Genomic DNA, 21467 nt, shown 5'->3' on the forward strand with positions numbered 1-21467 from the left:
TGCAACTAACCAATCAGCACTCACGTGTACAGATGGAAGCAAAACTCAACAGAAATCATGCATGTGGGAGGGAGGAGGAGGGGATGGGTGGAATCATACCTAATGGGTATAATGTACACTATCTGGGTGATGGGCACACTTAAAACTTTGACTCAAGCAGTACAAAAGCAATCCATGTAACCAAAACATTTGTACCCCCATAATATTCTGAAATTTAGAAAAAAAGGAAAAAAAAAAGGTTAGCAGGTGGGATTAGTTAAGCTGAACAGAATCTGAGCTTCTGGGGCTAGCTGCCTAGTGTAGCTATAGAAAGATTTGTGTTCCACCATGGTTATGGGTCCTAGTGCTCATAGAGTTATTAATGTCAAAGTAAAAGTGGGGAAAGTGTCATATGAGTCTCAGCAGTTAAAAGTCAACCAAACAACAAAACCTGGTAAAAGGACATGTGATAAATATATATTGGGTACTCACTATGGGCCAGGAGATGAGTTGGGTGCTTCTCAAAGACAGAGTCTGCACTCTGTTGACTGCCTTGATTCAAATCCTGGCTCTGCAAACCAATAGTTGTTTAATTTTCGGTAAGTGACTTAGCCTGTCTGGCCCTCAGTTCCCTTATATGTAAAATAAAGTAATAACAAAACTTACTTTATGGCATTGTGATAAAAATAAAAAGTAAGTTAATATATATTGAAAGCAAAAAAAAAGAAAAGAACATAATGATAAAAGAATAAGAATGAAAGATTAAAAAGTTAAGAGAAGCCATTGAAATGAAGAAGAAACATGTCAATGACCACTATTTACTCAGAGTGGAGGAAACACAGGAACATAAGAAACTGAAATTTTCAGGGAGAGATAGCAGGATTTTTAACAAATTTTCTTAAAAGTAAGGTGCCCACTTAGGTCTGTTCAATTAGTTCAGAGAGTACAGATTAATAAAAATAACAATACTTAATATTTACTGATTGTTTATAGTTAGGCACTGTTATAAGCACTTTACATGTATCAACTAATTTATGTTCATAAGAAGCCAAAGAAGGTACTGTTATAATCCTTTTTATAGATGAGAAAAATGGAGGTAGAGAAGAGTTAAGTAATTGGTCCAGCATTACACAGCTAGTTAGTGGCAGAGTTAGGTTTCAACTCAGAATGTCTGACTCCAGAATTTTTGTTATTAACCACAATGATATTAAGTCTCCTTGTGTGTAAATGCCATCCTCCCTCTAGATATCATATTTCTAGAAATGAGACATAATGTTTTTCTTTTTTAGGAAAGGACTTATTTTCCACCTTAAATTGTCGGCTATTTTTGAAAAGCCGTTTAAGGAAGTTAAAGGCCTAGGTTTCAGACTGAGACAGACCAAAGATTCAGATCCTGACTCCAACACTGACTACCTTTCATACCTTTGGTAAACTATTTAATATTTCTTCACATCATTGTCTCATTTGTAAATATCATCTCCAATGTTTGATGTGAGAGCAATAAGATGAAAAATACGACTCAGTGCTTGACATAAGGCAGACACTCCAAATATGGCAATTATTATTTCTGATATTAGGATTCTCATTCTTACTGTTATTCTCAAGTGCTATTGACTGACTGTTGTTAGTCAGTCTCCTACATTTTCCCACTAGAATATGAACTCTAAAAGGGCATGGAATTTGAGGTGTCTCTAGCCCTAACGCAGTACCTGCTCAGTAAGTGTACATGAGTAGATGGCTGCAAGCATCTCCCTCATTGCCTCTGCTTAATGTAATGTTAGCCCTATGAAATGTCCTTTTGCCGAATTCAGTACACCTCTCTATTCTTTGGAGATTTGTGGATGCAGATTCAGCTTTTTCCTGTGTCACCACCAACTCTTTCAAGACTGTGAGTTATTTTTCCAAACATGTTTTGTCTGATTTTAGCCAATCAAGAGCAAAAAGGTTTTCTTTTGGATGCCGCCAGAATTTGCTTGTGGGTTGAAGGGGACAGAATTAACAGATATAAAGGTGGGGAAAGAAAGGTCTGTTTAATATCCATGGGCATAACAGGCTGTGAAGGGATTTCTTCCTGCTTTCTATGCTTTCTGCTGCCAATCTTGGGAAGTTGAGCAGAGCAGGAGGTCAGCGTATCATTAACTCAAGTCCTTGAGTCAACTTTAATAAAAGGAGGCAAAACAAAAAAATAAGGAGGCTGGGAAACTGATGATATTAGCTTTTAATCCAGCAAGGTCAATGAAGAAAATTCCCTTTGTCAGATACAAACAATTGGAAAGAAAGGTACAAAAAAAAACATGTGAAAGATGTAAGCATTAAGATATCTATTTTGGTTTAGTTTAATCTTTTCTAGTTGGATTTCTATTCCATATACTCAACCTTAATGTGTGTTAGTAGAATAGGCTATTACCTGAATAATTTGTAAATATTCTTAATTCTAAAAAAATTAAGAATACCACTAACATTGATAAAAAATTAACACTTTCAAAGCAATTAACTTTACACTTACGTACTTATTTAAAATGACTTTAGAATAGGCTTAAACTTAAAAATAAGAGGAAATTTAGTGAACTAAAAAATGACTAACTTTAAATGCTATAAAAATTTTTGTTCTATGATATTTTTTAAAGTATGTAAGTGCTAAAACAGTGATTTCACAGTAATGAAAATTCCATTTATGTAACACTTGTATCTAGACTCTGTATTTACAATCTACTCCCCATATACCCCTAAAATACATTGCATAATAAAATGGAATTTCCAGACAGAACTTATTTTTTGCTGCTTGATGTATATCAGAGACACTGTCTCCTCTTTGCACTCACTGGTAATTATATAGTATTGCTTCAAAATATGTCTGCATTTGGGTTTCTATTTTTATGTTTCCCTTTAAGCTATTTGTCAATGAAGTCACTCGATAGCACGGTGCTTTATTATTTTTTTTCCTTGTGTTACAGTCAGCATAAAAACTGTACAATCTGGTGAATAGGAAAACCATGCAATGAATGGATCAAATCAACTCTTGAAAAATAGGAGTTTGCATACATTATAAAATCAGAAACTTCATTTACATAATTCTTCTGAGCAGAATAATTTACTCAGGAGAATGAAATCTAAGAAAATCTAAATGCTTTTCCCAATTTGTCTAAATTTCTCTTTTATTTGTGGCCCATTAATAAGCTCATTGGAGATTTAACGATTTGATACCGTCTGTGTTAAGGGCATTGCACTGGGTGGCCATGGACTCCCACAGATTTTTCCTTCAGGGCTTCTTATTTAGAGCAGCTGGGATTTCACCTGCCATGAGATGAACTCATGATAGGGCCTTGTAGACAAGGGTAGTATTAACAACTTTGGATTTTATTCTGAGTAATTGTATCAGTTTAGATAAGGCCATCTATTCTCATCCACTTATTTAACATGTATTTTATAGGGGTCTTCAGTTTTCCTACTGCTGTTCTGGGGATACAATAGTGAATAACATAGATAAAGAATCTGCCTTTTGTCAGTTATGCAAGATATCTCATAAATTGCATATGATAATTTAATGAATCTTTGCTGCTGTTGCTACATTCTATTAAATAGAAGAGGGTTATCAGTACTGGAAGGCATCTGACTTTGTGCTCTACTGGTGTCTCTAGGGTTGCCTTCTCATCACTGAGTCATCTCTCCCTCTTTAACATGTGTTAAACTATGGATCACTTAGGGTGTGGCAAGGAGGAACTGGATCAAGGTACGAGATTCTAAAGCATGGCGGAGCACAAATACTCAAGAAATGTTAGTTTTCATCCTACCAAATTCTATTCCCTATGACACATATAAAATACTTAGGTCAGATATGTTAAAAATCAATGAAAATCTTCTATGATCATAGAGTATTATGAACTTTTACAACATCACAATAAATATTTTGGTTCTTAACCAAACATGGTAGATAATGTAAAAGATAATGCTAAAGGATTGTTGAAAACATTAATAATTTCACTTTGATGAAAAACTCTTTGAATATTTTTAATGCCAGAAAATATTTTAACTTTAAAGTCTTTGGGTATATAAAATAATATTAACATTATTTTAAAAGCTTCAAAGTGGTTTCCTCTAGTGATAAGCAGAATGATAGTCAAGCTATTCTATGGCGGATTAGGCATTCTCTCAAATTTAAAAATCCTTGAACAACATAAGGTTGTGATGCTAAATTTAATTTTTAAAGAACTTTAAATAAATTTTAGTTTATGTAATTTCAGATTTATATAAAGGTGGTGAAGGTAATACAGAAAGTTCCTGTACTTCACACGCTCAGCTTTAGTATTGTCTGTATGTCACAATTAATAAATCAAAAATTGATACATCATTATTATCTAAAGTTTGTACTTTATTTGCATTTCTTTAGGTTTTACTTAATGTCCTTTTTGTGTTCTAGAATCTCATCAAGATACATTGCATTTGTTTTTTTTTGTTTTGTTTTTGGTTTTTTTGAGACACAGTCTTGCTCAGTCGCCCCAGGCTAGAGTGCAGTGGCGTCATCATAGCTCATTGCAACTCCGAACTCCTGGGCTTAAGCCATCCTCCTGCCTCAGACTCCCAGAGTAGCCAGGACTACAGGCACAAACCACCATGCCCAGCTAATTTTTCTATTTTAAGGGTGGGGGTCTTGCTCTTTCTCAGGCTGGTCTAGAACTCCTGACTTCAAGCGATCCACCAGCCTTGACCTCTCAGAGTGTTAGGATTACAGGCAATGAGCCACTGCGTCTGGCCTAGATACCACATTATATTTAGTTTTCATGCCTTCTTAGGCTCCTGTTGGCTGTGACAGTTTCTCAGACTTCCTTCATTTTTGATGACTGTGACAGCTTTGGGAGGTCAGATACTTTGTAGGCTGTACCTGAATTGGGAATTGTCTGATGTTTTTCTCATGTGCTAAGACCACAGAGGTTAAGTGCTATCAACATACTATCAACATAGCATCACCGATGATGTTGACCTCGATTATCTGACTGAGATAAGGTCTGCCAGGTTTTTTCACTGTACACTTCTTTTTTCTCTTTTTCCATATCATACTGTTTGGAAGGAAGTCCCTATGCATAGCCCACACTTAAGAGATGGGAGAGTATCTCCTTGAGGAGGGAGTATCTACATAAAATATTTGAAATTCTGCAGAGGAGATTTGTCTATTCTCTTTCATTTGCTTATGTCTGTTATATCAGTATGAATTCAGAGATATTTATTTTATGCTTTGGGTTGTATTCCAACATTATTTTATTTACTTTGGTGCCCAGGTCGTTCCAGCTTTGGCCATTTGGCAGTCCATCCGGTGGTTCGTGTGCTACTTAGACATACCCCCATTGTTGGTTTTTTTTGGTGGTTTGTTTTTGTTGTGGTCATTTTACTTTCTGCACTACAACATGCTACAGGTTCATCTTGTTGTTAGTCTTAGAATCAGTCATTTCTCCAAAAAAGCCCTGATTCTTTTTATTGGAGTATGATATTAGAAACTAAGGTCTAGAGATAAGATGTGCTTATTGCTATTAGGGGTCATTGCTTCTATGCCCTCTTAGTGAAAACAATGTGTGTGTGTGTATCCTAATCCACATATAAGCCCATATATAAAAATATATATATTTGAATCTATATTATTAAATGTAGTTTTAAACATGCTATTCATTTGAGCATCAAAATCTGTTAATGGGAGCATAGGCTGCATATTGCTAAACACAAGAATTGCATATGATAATTTAATCCGCCTTTGCTGCTGCTACATTCTAAAAGAGGGTTATCAGTAACGGAAGGCATCTTACTGTGTGTTATAAAAGTGAGGTCTTTATATCCAATCATGTCATAATGCTATAGTCTTGAGTTTGTTAGTGTTGATCTTGGCACACCTATTTACTGTAGGGACTGTGTAAGAGTTGTTGGGTTTAGTAAAGTTGAAACATTTTTCTAGAAGCAGAACCAGAGATAAAGATCCAGGTGGACAGGATTTACTAAGGGGTGCTCATAGAGAAAATTCTGAGAGAGTTAAGCAAAACTATACCTTAGAATGATCTCCCTGTGATAAGAGGCCTAACCTTTTGTGTTTATTCCCTGTTAGTCATTAGTTATTGGCTGTGGGAAACTTCCTTAGGAATAACTTCCTTACCAAGGTGCTTCCCATCAGCTGAGGGCAATTTTCTGGAAACGTAGAGCAACTATGAGCTCCTGAAAGCTAACCCAGAAGACACAGTAAGGGGAGCTGGCCAGGGCACCACGGTTCGCTTATAAGACACGAGGATTAGAAAGATTAGATAAGGATTACCTTAGCTTCAGAGTTATAGAAGTTTATTAATAGTTAAAATGATACTGAATATAGATCTGCCAGATTGAAGATTTTTACCACGAGCAGAGAGGAGATTTGTGCAACAATCATGTTGCAGAACAATGTAAAAAATATTAGAGGTTGAAGAAACTTCCAAATGATCGGAATTGACAGATCGGGACCAGCTCCCAATCATGAGCCTCTAAATAATATTTCAAATGAGAGCCAAATGGACCCAAGAAGCACGTCCAGCTTCGCTGACTCTGAGCTCAAGCCAATTCTTGCTCAGGGACCATCCCTACACTAACCATTGAAACATAGTGCATAGTGATAAGTTGCTAGACGAGAAATACAGCACTGCATGAGGACAGAGAGGAATGGTGCAGGAAAGGATGCTTTAGATTGCATAATAAGAGAATAATTAGTTTTAAAAGGTAAAGGAAACCAGCTATTCAGAGGTTAGAAGAAAGTGGATTCTAGGTAAAGAGCATAGCCTGGGCAAAGGCACTGAGATGGGAATGTGCTTTTTGTGTGCAAGGAACAGCACAGAGGGCAGAGTACATGGAGGTCCACAGAGTGCAAGTGGTAGAGTAATGGAATCTGGGGAGAAAAGCACAGATCATACAGAGCAGTGATTGCCACACTACAGCCTGAAGCCCACATTGGACCCACCAGCTGTTTTTATATGGCTTCTGAGCTAAAATGGTTTTTACAATTTTATATATTTGGAATAAAATGTCAAAAGGAAAACAATACTTTATAGCAGATGGAAATTATATGAAATTCAAATTTCAGCATCCATAAATAAAGTTTTATTGGAATACAGCATGCTCCTGTTTTTGCCTCATCTATGGCTGTTTTCATGCTACAAAAACAGTTTGGTCATTGCTACAGAAAATATTTATTATAATATCAAGCCTTTTACAATATTTATTATAATATCAAGCCTTTTACTATAAATATTCCTATATAGTACTATAAAATTGAAGGTGATCAAAATATGAATATAAAATTTATTTAAAGAAACCAGAATAAAATATAAGTATTTTGCTGTGGTTAAAAAAATAAGAAGAAAAGAACCATGGAAATCCAATGCATTTATTTATAAAATTTTAATGTCTAGTTGTGAGGTCACAGAACCTATGGGGTCTCTCAGGAACTTCTAAAAAGTCTGAAGAAGGACTCAGGCTTGGGAACTATAGAGAGAGAACACTAATAATGTTGCTGGGGTCCAAGTATTCACATTGGACCCCTGGAGACACTAGGGAGGTGACTCTCCAGAAAGCAGAAAAGATAACTTTAAAATCCAAGCAAACAATCTCAGATTTAGCCCCAGCTTGCCAACCAAAATATATTTTATTGTTATGTGTTGCTTTTTGCTGGACCCAATGGGAACAGGTTTTTGTTGTAAAATAAATATTTCCCGTGAATCAGAGCCCTTCCAAGCTTTCAGCACCAGACAGCTCAGTTGGCCTAGGCACTTCTGTTCTCCATACGCCTTAGGCCTGAGAAGTTGTGCTAGATCTTGAGGCCTTGATAAGAAGGACAGGGAAAAACTGTCCGTGAGGTCATAGATATTGGGAATTCTTGCTGCAATTAAAAGACAATTAACTCTTTTGAAATGTGCGTTCAAGGACGGGCTTGAATGTTCTGTTTTGGGGGGGGGGATGAGGGATGGGGAAGGAGATGGGGTATAACTACATGATGAGTGCGATGTTCACTGTCTGGGGAATGGACACGCTTGAAGCTCTGACTCGGGGGGATGGGCAGGACATGGGCAATATATATAACCTGAACTTTTGTACCCCCATAATAAGCTGAAATTAAAAAATAAAATAAAATAAAATAAAACTTAAAAAATGTGCATTCAAGTCTCTCTCAGATAATCTACTCTTTATCTCTCTCTACCACATCACCTTTTCTTGTTCTTAACATATACCTGAAGAACTGATGAAAATAGATCTTAAGATATATGTTAGAATTTAAGAGTATATTAGATATGGAAAAATAACCAACATAAATAATAGCTAGATTCAACTTTGTATCAATATATAGGTAAGAGATTCCTGCACTTTTTACATATGTCAGATGGAGCCAAATGTTTAGATGGAATTCCTAAAACTTCTCAAGTTCTACCTTCAGTGGTGAAATAGGAAGTCAGTTCAAATGAATACCACATAAATAATTCTGAGCACATGTCGAGGCAGGCACCTACCAGCAGTCTGGAGAGGTAGGTGTAATTTTGAAATATAAACTCTGAACATGATACCTGCACTATATTACAGTAATCAGAGGAATGAAAATCTAAACATAACACATAAATACACTAAGGATTCTAACGGTTGGTGTTCTTGGGGAAAGGAGAAGAGGTTTCAGTTGAAAGAAATTAAATGAAAATAAAATGCCACCACAGCAGAAACCATATGGAAAATAAAATATAAAATAAATATGAGGACCATAAGACAACTTTAAGATTAGGGTTAAAGTTCAAGAAAATTTCAGGGAATTTCTTTAGATACTTCTGAGTAATCAGATATAAAGTTGTTCAAATACATCTTTTACTTTAGGAATGTGGGCTTATGTGGAAGCTGAATACTTTCATAAAAAACTGTGTTGGATGCTGTTTAGATGACTTATACTCTGCTATATTTAATTCCTCTGGAAGCTAAAGAGCTTATTTGTAGATTCTGAAAAGATTGAAAAACTTTAATCTTGTTTTCCAACAGTATAATCTCAAGCACTGTTCAATATGATTTTTAAACTATATATTTTGTGTGATTTCAGGCAAGCTAGAAAAATAGATGGACGGATAGATATAGATGATAGATATTATTTTACTGGCTGCTACCTTTTTAAAATTTATTCAATGGGTGGCCCATTAAATTGAGAGAGAAGGTTCTAGTGAAAATTATGAGGTGTACAATTTAATGGGTGAGTTATTTTTGTAATAATTTTTATAAGAATGATATAAAATGGTCATTATGGTATGATCAGGAAAATCTTATTTGCTATATTTACATAGTTTCTTTCCTCATGTTACAGAAGAGAAGCAAATAAAAATTTGTTCTTATAGGAAAATCCAATAGTCTATAAACTGAAAGGAATTAAAATCATTTTCTTCAATTTAAAGAGTTTGCAGAATCCTAAAGATAAATAAAAGACTATCAAAATCCATACCAACTAAGCCCTGTGATAAATAGTCAAGCCAGGAGTGTGAGGAGGTAAGTTCCAGGCCTATCTCTGCTATGAGACCTTCAGCAAACCACTTTGTTTTTGTAGTTATCTATCTACTTATCTGTAAGTTGACTAGATGCTCTCTGAATGTTTTCTAGTTCTAAAATTAAGCCATCTCATTCAAAGCATTGTGCTCAATTAGAACTGAAATTTTCTGTGGAGTATGAGATAGTCTAAAAGTTCATAAACCAGGACAAGTCTCATTTTACATTAGTAACTATACAAGCAGATAGCTTCAAAAAGGAACAAAATACTAATTCATGCTACAATATATATAAATCTTGAAAATATAAGTCAAAGGAAAGAAGATCACATATTTTATGAGTCCATTTATATAAAATGTCCTGAATCAGCAAATCTATATATACATAAATTACATTACTGGTTGCCTTAAACTAGTAGGATGAAGAGGGACGGCGGGCAGGGTCTACTAATGGGTATGAGGTTTCTTTTGGAGATGATGAAAATGTCCTGCAATTAGATTGCGATGATTCCTACAACTCTGCAAATATACCAAAAATTATTAAATTGACCACTTTTCATGGATAAATTGTATGGTATGTGAAATATATCTCAATGAAGCTAAAAATAAATAAATAAATAAATAAATAAATAAAGATAGCTTCAGGCTGTGTAAAACAGGCCTAAAGCAAGTTCAACAGAATCTAAGTGTCATGAATACAAGGATTTACTTCTCTTTTGTTTACTGCTAAACTCTCAGCACCTAAAATCTATGCCTTAGCACAAGTTATATACTCAACAAATATTTGTTGATGGAAGTCTTGTATTACATTAAGAACAGAAAAGCAGATAGCTTCAAGCTTAAAGTCATTTCAGATTGTTATATTTTAACTAATCCTTTTCTTCTGCATCTGTCAGCAGTTCAAGAGAAATTATCTTTCTTCCCGGTCTTGTTATACCAGGGCTATTGGTTTCCTGTGGGCAGCAATCCAAATCTATAGCTGTTATTGTCAGCCAAGGCAAGAAATGTGCTAGCTGAAAGAAGGCAGAGTCTTAAGGCATCAGAAGCAATTCTGTGCTCCTTGGACTACGAGGGTGTGCACAACCCCTGTTAAGGGAAGCCCAACTGGAGAATTGTCTTAAGGATTATACTAAGTCTGGAGAGCAAGATGTGCATCTCTGTTTCCTATCTTTAATTCTATCTTTTGTTTTGTTTTCCCAGGTATGAAAAAACATGTTTGTCTCCTGTATGAGGCTGGTGCCTCTGGTCCCGCCCAGTGTAAGGGCTTTCTTTCAGTGGTTTGCCAGTAATATAGGTCTGAGAAGAAGGATCCTGTCGCAAAAGACTGTTCAATCCTATGTCTCATAAGACATTCTTTCATCAAGAAATTCTATTTCTATTATTGCAGATGCTAATTTGAGAGCAAGTGTTGGTTATTTTGGACACAGAGTCTTTATATAGGTGTTTACTGTTGTGGTGGTTGTTTTGATTTATTGCTTGCTTCTCTTTTGATTTGTTTTATTTTAGCTTTTCTCTTATGTTTACTTTTGCAGATTAGGCTGCCTGGACTCTCCAGATACCGGCTCCTGCTAGGCTCAGAGGTGGATCCTCAGGCTCTTCTTGCCTCTAAGGGCTTCCCAACTCCAATAAAGTAGATTCTTTGCTAATTTCTAATTTCTATTTTCCTTACATAAAATTATCATGGATATCCAAAATTGATGAAGACACATAGCTGACTAATAGTCTTTATCGGTATTCAATATCTGGGTTTGTTCAGCAATTAGGTACAGATGATTTATGGACCTACCTTGATATTTAATAAAATTTGGAAAATAGGTGTAGTAAACACGAAGCTAAGTTTATAAAAGAACAATGATAAATTGATCTATTAACACTTCAAAAACCCAGAGTGGTATGCATACAGCTAACTCTATGGAACGCCGTGGAATAATTGGGGTTTAAAGTTATTAAAGTAACTACATAGATACATATTGGATATGGCTTTAGAAAATGAAGGTGGAATTACAGTTTGACAAATATGATTTTGCAATATAAGACTATATTAATGTTTAAATAAAATATTAATTTTGCTTCTATAAATAACATTACTAAAAGTATATGTGAATAAAAGAATACCTAAGGTAGTTTAGAGAAAAAATAAAATATATAATGCCTAATATATTAATTAATGATTTAAAATAGTCCCGTGTATTGTATAGTACATATGAACTTTTCTTTTAGGCCAGTTTATTCAAACTGATTCTGGTTGATTAAATTACCTGTTTTATGGTACCATTTAAAGTATCTCAAGGCATTAAGTGCCTTAGAATATTATTTTCTTCAATTTAGTATTTTACCCTAAATAATATGCTCTTTTAAAAGGGAACACATTTATCTAATTTGTGTAAAATAAAATGAAACACTTTTCCAATAATAGATATTCTTAATTTTTTTTTTTTTTTTTTTTTGTAAACCCAAGTGAATAAGAAATCTGTTAGTGAGATTTACTATTCTAACTGCAGAGTGTAATTTCAGCGGATAGCTTGATGACATCAGAAACTTATAAAGAAACTCCTGGGTGTTCCTTCTATGACTACATTTTATGAATCTTTTTTCTTAAAAGTCTGGTTGACAGCATTTCATGTACATATGCATCATATCCTGGGTTCTATTGCCCCAACAGCAGTTTTGTGGCAAAGTTTACCCTGTCATCAGAGTATTGAGTCATCAATGACTAGATCTCATCTTACTGGTTAACTACATCACAATGATCACATTGATTGAAAATTTAAAACATAACCCCGCTTGTTTAAGTATTATGGTAAGGGTTGAATGTGCTATGTTCAGGCAGTGACTAATACAGTGGACTGAAAAGTAAATACTAGATTTACAATATCAAAAGTGGAGAAATGTTTTAAGTAGCTCATGTTTTAAGGTTCCTTTAAACATCTGAATTTAAATGCTTAAGTTTAGAATCTAATCTTCATTGCATGAATATGTGACAAAGTGAAACATTTATCAGTTTTAGGTTAAGAGAAAGAAACCTGGGTTTGAATTTTGACACTGCTATCTATTGGCTTAGTTTCCTCACTGTAAGATAAAAATCTAAGTATCTACATAATTTTATTGTGAAAACTCAACTAAATAGTATCTGTGAAGTGTTTGACATGTTCTAGACACACAATGAGAAGTATTATTAATATTTAGATGTTCACAATAGTTATTTGACATGAGCAGATCTATAAACCACTGTTATTAAGATTAAAAGCAATCCCTGTAGGTAGGTAATTAATAACTAATAATAATTAATTATATAACTAAATATTTTCCTCTATCCTAAATGCCTCAATACATCCTCATGTATTAATATTTTAAAATAAGCAAACTAATGAATAAATGAAGCAATCTCCAATTGACATTTCCTTTATATATTTATTTTATTTAAAAATATTAAGGGGGTACAAATGTTTTTGTTTACATGGATCACTTGTAATGCTTGAGTCACAGCTATAGGTGTGCCCATCACCCAAATGGTGTTAATTGTACCCATTAGGAAGGTTTTTGCCCCTCCTGTTCTCTCCCCTCCCCTGTGGTTGCTTTCCACTGAGTTTTACTTCCCTCTGTGCACACGTGTTGATCAGTTAGTTCCAATTTAATAATGAGTACATGTGATATTTGTTTTTCATTCTTGATATACTTCACTTAGAAGAATGGTCTCCATTTTCATCCATACTGTTGCAAAAGGCATTAATTCATCCTTTTTATGTCTGAGTAGTATTCCATGGTATACATATACCACATTTTATTAATCCACTCATAAACTGATGAGCATTTGGATTGATGCGCCACATCTTTACAATTGTGAATTGTTCTGCAATAAACATTCAAGTGAAGATGCCTTTTTAATAAAAAGACTTCTTCCCTTTTGGTAGATACCAAGAAGTGGGATTACTAGATCAAATGGTAGGCCTACTTTTATCTCTTTGCAGAATCTCTGTGCTGTTTTGCGTGGAGACTGTACTAATTTGCAGTCCCACCAACAGTGTAGAAGTGTTCCTTTCTCTCTGCATCCACTCCAGCATCTTTTGTTTTTGGAAATATTAATATAAGTCATTCTAACATGGGTAAGGTGTTATCTCATTGTGGTTTTAGTTTGCATTTCCCTGATGATTAGTGATGTAGAGTATTTTTTTCAAATGTTTATTGGCCATTTGTCTATCTTCTTTTGAAAAGCTTTGGTTCATGTATTTTGCCCACTATTTAATGGGGTCCTTTGTTTTTTTCTTGCTAATTTGCTTGAGTTCTTTGTAGATTCTGGTTATTAGCCTTTTGTCAGATGTATGACTTGTGAGTATTTTCTTCTATTCTGTATGTTGATTTTTTCGTTCGCTGTACAGAAGCTTTGTATTTTAATCAAATCTCAATTATTTATTTTTTTGTTGCTGTAATCGCCATTGGGGTCTTATTCATAAATTCTTTGTTTGGGCTGATATCTAGAAGACTTTTTCCTACATTTTCCCCTAGAATTTTTATGTTTTCATGTCTTACATTTAAGTCTTTCATCCATCTTAAATTAATTTCTATGAGTGGTGAGAAGTATGAGTCCTGTTTCATTCTTCTGCATGTGATTATCCAATTTTCCCAGTACCATTTATTGAATAAGGCTTCTATTCACCAGTGTACCTGGTTGTCTGCTTTGTCAGTGATCAGTTAGCTGTAGGTAGGTGGTCTTATATCTGGATCTCTGATTTTGTTCCATTAGTCTATGCTTCTATTTTTGTACCAATACCATGCTGTTTTGATTAAGAAAGCCTTGTAATATAGTTGAAGTCTGGTAACGTGATGCCTCCAGATTTGTTCTTTTTGCTTAAGATTGCTTCGGCTACTTAAGCTCTTTTCTGTTTCCAAAAGAAGTGTAGAATTTTTTTTTTCTAGGTCTGTGTTGTATCATGGTATTTTGATGATTAATATAGCAAGAGGTCTGTCGATTTCATTTATCTTTTCGAAGAACCAACTTTTTGTTTACTTGATCTTCTGTATTTTTTGTTTGTTTGTTTTCCATTTCATTTAGTTCTGCTCTGACCTTCATTATTTATTTTCTTGCGCTGGCATTGGGTTTGGTTTGTTCTTTCTTATCTAGTTCCTTGAGGTGTGACATTAGGTTGTTAATTTGTAATCTTTCTGTCTTTTTGATGTAAGCATTTAAGGCTATGAATTTTCTCCTGAGGAATGCTTTTGGTGTTTCCCATGGATTTTGATAGATTGTGTCCCCTTTGTTGTTCAGTTCAAAGAATCTTTTGATTTTCCTGATTTTTTATTTCCATCTTAAGTTCATCCTTGACCCAATAATCATTCAGCAGCAGGTTGTTTAATTTCTATGTCTTTGTGTAGGCTTGAGTGTTTCTCTTGTGAATTATTTCTAGTTTTATTCTGCTGGGATCTGAGAACATAGACGGTATGATTTCAATTTTTTTGAATTTGTTGAGACCATTTTGTGGTCTAAGATGTGATCAATCTTGGAAAATGTCCCATGTGTTGCAGAAAGGAAATTATATTCAGTAATTTTGGAACATTTGAGTAAGCATATAGATACCTGCTAAATTTCCCATCTAAGAAATTGCTTAAGATCCTTAGCCAAATATTGAAATATAATTGCTTCTTTTCCTATATCATTTGGATTTTTCAGCATATTCTTTTCTATGTGCCTCACATATTCTTTTCATGATTATCTATAGTTGTATGGTTATTGACTTCTATTAGGGCCATCATTTCTAATTAAAAATTTTAGTATATATTTGTAATTGTTTAAAGTTATTTTTAATGAGACAATTATTTAAAAGTACCAAACTCATATTAGAAAACAAGGAGGTGAGAGTAATCCCTGGGTACTTAATATTCCCTAAATTAGACTCACAAAGCAGTTACCAATTAACTATAAAATATTGAAAATAAAAGGATAGAAAATAATATGCTATGCACACTGACCAAAAGAAAATTGCTACATTTCTATAGAAAACTCAATATAATGATTATCCATAATTGGACAATTCGTAATGATGAAAAGACCAATTTTCTATGATTTAACAATCTAAATATTCATGTACCTAATCATAGCTTCAGAATATGTGAAAAATAGAGCTAAAAGGAGAAATAGGCAAATATACAGTTAGGATTAGAGATCTTAAAACCTCTTCATGTAACTGATAAATCAAGTGGGCACAAAATCAATAAGGATATTGAATATTAAAATAGCATTTAAATAGCAATTTGACTATATGGGTAAACTGTTTATATATATATTAAAAATATATATATAGCTTCCACACATTGAAGATTATATATTCTTTTTGAGTATACATAAATATATATATATATATGAGTTGATGATATGCTGTACCATAAAGTAAGTAGCAATAAATATCAAAGCATTAAAATTAAACAGAATAAATTCTTTAACAAGTGTTTAATTAACCTAATGTCTTAGTCTATTTTGTGTTACTATAAAGGAATACCTGAGTCTGTGTGATTTATACAGAACAGAGGCTTATTTGGCTCACAGTTCTACAACCTGTACAAGAAGCATGGCGTCAGCTTCTGCTTCTGATGAGGGCTTCACACGACTTCCACTCATGGAGGAAAGTGAAGCAGAGCTGGCATATGCAGATCACATAGCAAGAGAGGAAGTAAGAAAGAGAAGGGAGGTGCCAAGCTCTTTTCACAGCCAGCTCTTGCAGAAACTAATAGAGTTAGAACTCACTCGCTCCTACACCTACCCTCTGGGAGGGCATTAATCAATCTATCCATGAGGGGTCTACCCTCATGACTCAAACTCCTCGCATTAGGCCCCCATCACTAACATTGGGATCAAATTTCAATCTGAGGTTTGGAGGGAACAAACAACCAAACTATAGCACCTAAGATTAATACATTTTATAAACCCCTGGCAAGACAAAGACATAAATAATCAATAAATTAAATGAGAAAGTGGCATCATTGCAAATCCTGTTAGCATTAAATAGATAATAAGAGAATATTATAAACATTTTTTAGAAAATGATTCTGAAAATCTATATAAAATTGACAATTGTCTAGAAAATATAAGATTTATCATAACTGACATGTGTAAAAATAGAGTATCTATTAAATCCAACAAAGCAATAGAATCCTAATTAAAAACTATCCCAACAAAAATCTCCAGGCCCAGATAGTGTCAATGGTAAAATTTTCAAACATTAAAGTAATATATTAACATAGCTTACCCCAAATCTCCTAGGAAGTAAAAGGAAGAAGAAAAAAGAAACACTTTCCAACTAATTTTAATAAGTCAATGTTGCATTAGTATTAAACTTTACATAAATATTGCAACAATGAATAATTCATCTCTCTCATGATTATAGACATAAAAATTCTAAACAAAATGTTAGCAAACAAAATCCAGTACTGTATAAAATTATAATACATTACAAAAATGTATAGTATATTCTAATGATGTAATGTTAGCTTGATATAAAAATCAACCACTTTATCATATTAATGAATAAACAAAAATGTATGAATATCTTAATAGATAATTAAGTCAATTATTTCTATATATTGAGAGCAACCATTTGGAAAACAAGAATTTACAAATATATTTTATTTACAGCTTCGGAAAACAACAAATAACAGAAATAATTCTAACAAAAGATGTGTAAAACTTCTGTACAAAAATCTCTATAACATTATTGAGAGAACTTAAAAAGAACCAAAAAATCAAGATTTAATATGCTAATTATTAGAAGGCTCAATATTATGTAGATGTGAATTCTGCCAAAATTGATCTATAGATCCAATACAATCCCCATCAAAATTCTGGCAAGTTGTTTTGTCAAAAATTGAGAAGGTGATTCTAAAATGTATATTCAAATTCAAAGACAATCTTATAGAACACAATTGGAGTTCTTACCAATACAGGATTTATTACAATAATTGAAAAATTAGTACATTGTGGTATTGGCACAAATGTATGAATAGAATAGAGCAGAAAGGACAGAACACATAAAACAATATTTGATTTAAGATAAAGGTGGCGCTGAAGAGCAGTATAGACATGTTGGGTTTTTTTCTTTTCCAAAAAATGGTCCTGAGTTAACTGGATATATATGTGGAAAAAAATGAATTGTCAACTCTTCTCTGCACCCTACACAAAATCAATTGTTGGTAGATTCTGGGAGAATATATTCAATATTTCACAAGTAGGCACAGATTTCTTAACTAAGATCGCAAAAACTCTAACCTCAGCAGTTATACCAAGCAATTTACTAAAATAAAATTAGAAAATTTTGTTTAATCAACATCAAGCCACAAAATAAAAGTTTTGTATAGTAAATATAATCAACAGAGAACTAGTATCCAGTACATAAAGGGCTCCCCCCAAATAAAAAAATGCAGATAGCCCAATTAAAAATAGGCAAATAAAGGAACAAGCACTTTGTAAATGAAGTTATCCAAGAGGCCAATCAACATATTAAGAGTGTTCATCTTCATCAAGGAAATGCAAATTAAAATCACAATGGCTAAAATGTAAAAGGCTGAAAAGTCTAAATGTTGATAAAGATGTGGCATGACCTAGATACCATACACTGCTCGGAATATAAACTGGTACAACAAACATTTTAGAAAACTTTTGCAATAAGAAACCACATGATCTAGCAATTCCAGTCATAAGTAAAATACTCAAAATAAATTCTCACATTCGTTCACGAAAAGATAAGTACAAAAAATGTGTTTCTCAAAAGGGGATGAAACATGAATTTGTTTTATGATACATAATAGATGTGGAAATACCATCAATTAGAATTTACATTTGATTGAATTTGAAAAGTCACTCTGAAGGAAAAAAATTCTATAAATGTAACTAACAAATATAGAAAAGACTTCAGCTAAGCAATAAATGACATTAAATATCAGAAAGTACATATTGGCAACCATAGTTCCCTGTTGCCTAATATTTTTCATTCCTACCTCTGAAGTACTATTAAACAAGCCTAATCCCAAACTTTTAATAAGGATCACTGACCAGCAGGACATATGCCAAAAAGACATGCTAATGGCTCTTTAAATACAAGCCTATTTAAGGCACTATTTAACAGATTAGTTCAACTGATTTCTTGGCAGTTCTCACTTTATTATTACCAAGGTTGTGCCTGTGGAAACAGACTGTGTTGTAACCTCTCAAAGGAACACATCCTTTACCCAGGCCTCAAAGAATTCCCACAAAGATCCAAGGAATGTGAGTTCCCAACTGAAAAATAAATTACAAAACCTCCTGTATGGGGGGAATTTGGTCTTACAGAAGTTGCTACTGCAGCCACTAGAAAGACAGAGAGAGACAGAGACAGAAAGAGAGATCCATGGTCCAAAATTAAGCTTACATTGGGTGTTTCTGATTCATGGATCCTAAGTCACATGGGTATATGCTAGCTGGGAATGCCAGAATTTTCAGTGGAAATAATCTTTCACCAAGATTTATAAGGTAAAGAATTACCAAACATAAAAAAGGAGCTCAGTTGACAGTCACCAAAATATTGTAAATGTTGAATAAAAATGTGATATTCTTCCCGAATCGTGATTCTACCCTTGGTTTACTGCTTTACCACATATATGGTCCTTGGCAAATCATTACCAGGACTTTTAATGCATGGATTAATGTATTAATCCTGTTTTTCTTTCTTTCTTTCTTCCCCCCTTCTTCCTTTCCTCCTTCCTTCCCTCCTCCCCTCCCTTCCTTCCTTTCTTTCTGCCTTTTTAAAGTCTCCTCTCATCCACCATTTTCACCCAATGGATGGATATGAGAATGAGACCTAATATATTCTATTTATTAGTAACTATGTAGCCTTAAAAAATTCACTTGGCCTGAATCTTATATATTTGATGGGATACTATGTAACTGGTGATAATAAATCTGAAGAAAATTAGCTGATCAAATTTAACACACACACAAAATATAACCAACACGGAGAACGTTAGGGGAATTATCTCTCATTAAAAACATTTGACATTGTTTTAAATATTGATTTAAAATATTCAAGATGTGCCTATTCAGTTTGGGTACAGCTACCATGCTGTATCTGTATGAGTATGTTTGAAATTTCAAAAGCTATGAAGGGTGTGAACTAAAACTGTCCTTTTTTGTGCACTGGAAGTTTCCTTGCCAATTGACCACTCAGGCACCACTTTAAATTTCAATTAGTGTCATTTTGGTCCTGTGAATTTCCTGTGAAATTCAGGCTGATTTGGTGTGTTTTGTTTTCTTGTTTTGTTTTGCTTTATTTTAGTAAATAACTTGAGCTTTGCCAAGCTTGGTTTAAAGAGTCAGACTGCAGGAATCTGTAACATTGCTGAGGTGAGCTTTGGAATATTTTATCTTCTACATTTGGTCTAATGTGTAAAATTGTAAAAACACTCCTTTAATAACTTGATTTTTATTGTGTCAAAACACCATGAACACCCACAGTTTCTACATAAATTCGGTCTTGATATGGAAGAAAAATAAATAGAAATCCTTGAAAAATCAGAAACCACACATTGTACTGCTCCAAGACAAAATTCCACATCTACATCTATAGCCAGTTTTTATCTACAATTTCTGACCTCCTCTCTCTCTACTGTTTAGCTTCTACAAGTGCTACAAATGGTATAATTTGACATCAGTCATTTACATTGAATGTCTGAATAAGGAAAAATTATAATTACACACAGTGAATGTGTGAATGCATTTCTTCTATCATTACATGGAAATATTCACTCAATTATGATAAATACAAACACTGTTTTGTTTTTCTTAAGGTTAGGCTATGATTATCTATTTTAACTAGATTTTCATGAGATGTTTGTTAAGATGACATTTTCAGTCTATTTTGGAATGTTATTAATACCAGACTTGCTTGTATGGAATGCAAGATTAACAACATTCCTGAAAGGAGAGAAGAAAGTTTTCATTCATACGTTATTGTCATAAGAACAGATGTTATGCAATTTCAGAACTTGCAACCCACCTAATTATTTACCACTTCCTCATTCAATAATTCATTTATTACTAGTTTTAATATTTGAGGCCAAAAAATATTCCTTTAGTCTGAGAAGACATTATATGATGTCATCTGTAAAAATATGATTGCTGTTTCCTGATTATATCAGGCCAATATTTTGGGACCTTCCATTTGTCCTTCTCTAAGAACAGAGTTAGTGTTTTTATTCTCATAAAGTAGAGAGAAGACAAGGTTCAGGGGCTTTCAAGGTTCATCTTTTATTTTTTTATTTTTTTCTTCTCAGCATGTATGAGACCAAGCGTCCCTGGCTGCTGCAAGAGTATAGCAGACAGGTATAGTAAAGAAACACTTTATTTTGAGGAAGGGGAACAACAACACAGCACTATACAGCTATATTGTAGTCTGAATCCTGCTTAAGGTTCATCTTTTATGTAGTGTTTCAAAACACATCTTTCTCGAAACAGAAATCAAGTAGCAACAATTGAAAAAAAAGCATCGCATTAGGATGAAGAGACCATGGTGTTCTACTGCTCCTTTGGCTGAGGATTATTTTCTGATGCAGTTGGAGGCTCGGGAAGGTAAGCTATGGTAGACTCATTAAGAAGGATTATAGCAATCCAACTTGGAAAACGGGATGTAGTTTATTGCCAGCTGGAGATGAAAGATATTTCTAGTTCTTACAGCAATCAAAGTTCAGAAACAGTAAAACAAACAAAAAATGTAGGACTGGTAGACTATTTTCCTCTGGAAACTAGAAGACAAAATTTACTTTTACTGGAGAGGCTGCATTTTATCGACAGTTTAGCAAATGACTTTTTCCTAACAATTGTTAACATATCACTTTGCCCAGGTAAAGCTTGATCCACCTGAAGTCCATCCATATTTCTATACCCTCTTGGTTTATGTTAGTAAAGACTTCCATCACCTAAAAGGCACATATTCAGTTTAAATTCTCCCTTTTCTATAGTCTTAC

The 21467-nt window shown here is 33.8% G+C and overlaps 1 non-coding gene across 1 annotated transcript; it reads right to left on the minus strand.

The window, feature by feature from the left end:
* Positions 1–20778: 20778 nt before the first annotated feature.
* Positions 20779–20909, minus strand: LOC138391143 (small nucleolar RNA SNORA63). The gene has a single exon (XR_011234758.1). It is a non-coding gene; the product is annotated as a small nucleolar RNA SNORA63 (small nucleolar RNA).
* Positions 20910–21467: the final 558 nt, after the last annotated feature.

Source organism: Eulemur rufifrons, chromosome 8 (genome assembly GCF_041146395.1).
Source record: "Eulemur rufifrons isolate Redbay chromosome 8, OSU_ERuf_1, whole genome shotgun sequence".
In the NCBI taxonomy this organism is placed as follows: domain Eukaryota; kingdom Metazoa; phylum Chordata; class Mammalia; order Primates; family Lemuridae; genus Eulemur; species Eulemur rufifrons.